The following is a 3718-nucleotide window of genomic DNA, read 5'->3' as shown; positions in this document are numbered from 1 at the left end:
ATCGAACAAAGTTGATTCCTGAAATCGAACAGGTTGATTCCTGAAATGAGCTCAGACGCGTGATTGAAAAATAGGTAGAAATGGAAATAGGTTCCGGTACACCTTCCGAACGGCTGAAATTGAAGTGTATAATACACGGTTTTTTTGGGATTCCGGGGTCCCGGAACAAAATTCCTCGGAAATCACATAGAAAGTTCCTCGGGTCAGATAAAGCGGCCACGCAAAGTTTGAGCATCAACGGAAGACATTTGGGGATGCCGGTGTGTCACAAACCAACATTCGCCGAAACTCGGATTATCGTGAAAAATGTGTTAAAGCTCAATATTTGAGGCTTAAATCGAACAGGTTGTTTCCTGAAATCGAACAGGTTGATTCATGAAATGAGCTCAGTCGCGTGATTGAAAAACAGGGAGAAAAAGAAACAGGTTTCGGTACGACCTTACGAACGGCTCAAATTGAAGTGTATAATACACGGTTTTAATTCGGTCTCGGAATAAAATTCTCCGGAAATCACATAGAAAGTTTCTCGGGTCAGATAAAGCGGCCACGCAAAGTTTGAGTACCAACGGAAGACATTTGGGGGTGCCGGTGTGCCACAAACCAACATTCGCCGAAACTCGGTTTATCGTGAAAAATGTGTTAAAGCTCGTTATTTGAGGCTGAAATCGAACAGGTTGATTCCTGAAATGAGCTCGGACGCGTGATAGAAGAACAAGGAGAAAAAGAAACAGGTTCCGGTACGACCTTCCGAACGGCTGAAATTGAAGTGTATAATACACGGTTTTCGGGATTCCGGGGCCCCGGAATAAAATTCCCCGGGAATCACATAGAATGTTCCTCGGGTCAGATAAAGCGACCACGCAAAATTTGAGCACCAACGGAAGACATTTGGGGGTGCCGGTGTGCCACAAACCAGCATTCGCCGAAACTCGAATTATCGTGAAAAATGTGTTAAAGCTCGTTATTTGAGGCTGAAATCGAACATGTTGATTCCTGAAAACTAACAGGTTGATTCCTGAAATGAGCTTGGACGCGTGATTGAAAAACAGGGAGAAAAAGAAACAGGTTCCGGTACGACCTTCCGAACGGCTGAAATTGAAGTGTATAATACACGGTTTTTTTCGGGATTTCGGGGTCCCGTAATAAAATTTTCCGGAAATCACATAGAATGTTCATCGGGTCAGATAAAGCGGCCACGCATAGTTTTCGCATCAACGAAAAACATTTGGGGGTGCCGGTGTGCCACAAACCAACATTCGACGAAACTCGGATTATCGTGAAAAATGTGTTAAAGCTCGTTATTTGAGGTCAAAATCGAACAAGTTGATTCCTGAAATGAGCTCGGACGCGTGATTGAAAAACAGGAGAAAAAGAAACAGTTCCTGTTTACGACCTTGAACGGCCAAATTGAAGTGTATAATACACGGTTTTCGGGATTCCGGGTTCCGAATAAAATTCTCCGAAAATCACATAGAAAGTTCCTCGGGTCGATAAAGCGGCCACGCAAAGTTTGAGCACCAACGGAAGACATTTGGGGGTGCTTGGTGTGCCATAAACCAAAGATTCTCCAAACTCTGGATTATCGTGAAAAATGTGTTAAAGCTCGTTATTTGAGGCTGAAATCGAAGAGATTGATTCCTGAAATGAGCTTGGACGCGTGATTGAAAAACAGGGAGAAAAAGAAACAGTTCCTGTTTACCTTCCGAACGGTAAAATTGAATTGTATAATACACTTTTTTCGGGATTCCGGTCCCTAATAAAATTCTCCGGAAATCACATAGAAAGTTCATCGGGTCAGATAAAGCGGCCACACATAGTTTTCGCATCAACGGAAGACATTTGGGGGTGCCGGTGTGCCACAAACCAGCTTTCGACGAAACTCGGATTATCGTGAAAAATGTGTTAAAGCTCGTTATTTGAGGCTCAAATCGAACAGGTTGATTCCTGAAATGAGCTCCGACGCGTGATTGAAAAACAGGTAGAAAAAGAAACAGGTTCCGGTACGACTTTCCGAACGGCTGAAATTGAAGTGTATAATACACGGTTTTTCGGGATTCCGGGGTCCCGGAATAAAATTCTCCGGAAATCACATAGAAAGTTCCTCGGGTCAGATAAAGCGGCCACGCAAAGTTTTAGCGTCAACGGAAGACATTTGGGGGTGCCGGTGTGCCACAAACCAGCATTCGCCGAAACTCGGATTATCGTAAAAAATGTGTTAAAGCTCGTTATTTGAGGCTGAAATCGAACATGTTGATTCCTGAAATTGAACAGGTTGATTCCTGAAATGAGCTCGGACGCGTGATTGAAAAACAGCGAGAAAAAAAAATAGATTCGGGTACGACCTTTCGAACGACTAAAATTGAAGTGTATAATACACGGTTTTTCGGGATTCCGGGTTCCCGGAATAAAATTCTCCGGAAATAACATAGAAAGTTCCTCGGGTCAGATAAAGCGGCCACGTAAAGTTTGAGCACCAACGGAAGATATTTGGGGGTGCTGGTGTGCCACAAATCAGCATTCGCCTAAACTCGGATTATCGTGAAAAATGTGTTAAAGCTCGTTATTTGAGGCCGAAATCGAACAAAGTTGATTCCTGAAATCGAACAGGTTGATTCCTGAAATGAGCTCGACGCGTGATTGAAAAATAGGTAGAAATGGAAATAGGTTCCTCGACCTTCCGAACTACCAAATTGGAGTGTATAATACACGGTTTTTTTGGATTCCGGGGTCCCAGAATAAAATTCGTCGGAAATCACATAGAAAGTTCCTCGGGTCAGATAAAGCGGCCACGCAAAGTTTGAGCATCAACGGAAGACATTTGGGGATGCCGGTGTGTCACAAACCAACATTCGCCGAAACTCGGATTATCGTGAAAAATGTGTTAAAGCTCAATATTTGAGGCTGAAATCGAATAGGTTGTTTCCTGAAATCGAACAGGTTGATTCATGAAATGAGCTCAGTCGCGTGATTGAAAAACAGGGAGAAAAAGAAACAGGTTTCGGTACGACCTTCCGAACGGCTCAAATTGAAGTGTATAATACACGGTTTTCGGAATTCCGGGGTCTCGGAATAAAATTCTCCGGAAATCACATAGAAAGTTTCTCGGGTCAGATAAAGCGGCCACGCAAAGTTTGAGTACCAACGGAAGACATTTGGGGGTGCCGGTGTGCCACAAACCAACATTCGCCGAAACTCGGATTATCGTGAAAAATGTGTTAAAGCACGTTATTTGAGGCTGAAATCGAACAGGTTGATTCCTGAAATGAGCTCGGACGCGTGATAGAAGAACAAGAAGAAAAAGAAACAGGTTCCGGTACGACCTTCCGAACGGCTGAAATTGAAGTGTATAATACACGGTTTCGGATTCCGGCCCTGGAATAAAATTCCCCGGAAATCACATAGAATGTTCCTCGGGTCAGATAAAGCGGCCACGCAAAATTTGAGCACCAACGGAAGACATCTGGGGGTGCCGGTGTGCCACAAACCAGCATTCGCCGAAACTCGAATTATCGTGAAAAATGTGTTAAAGCTCGTTATTTGAGGCTGAAATCGAACATGTTGATTCCTGAAATCGAACAGGTTGATTCCTGAAATGATCTTGGACGTGTGATTGAAAAACAATGAGAAAAAGAAACAGGTTCCGGTACGACCTTCCGAACGGCTGAAATTGAAGTGTATAATACACGGTTTTTTTCGGGATTCCGGGGTCCCGTAATAA

This window comes from Silene latifolia, chromosome 5 (genome assembly GCF_048544455.1).
Source record: "Silene latifolia isolate original U9 population chromosome 5, ASM4854445v1, whole genome shotgun sequence".
Lineage (NCBI taxonomy): Eukaryota > Viridiplantae > Streptophyta > Magnoliopsida > Caryophyllales > Caryophyllaceae > Silene > Silene latifolia.
This window is presented reverse-complemented; position numbering follows the sequence as displayed.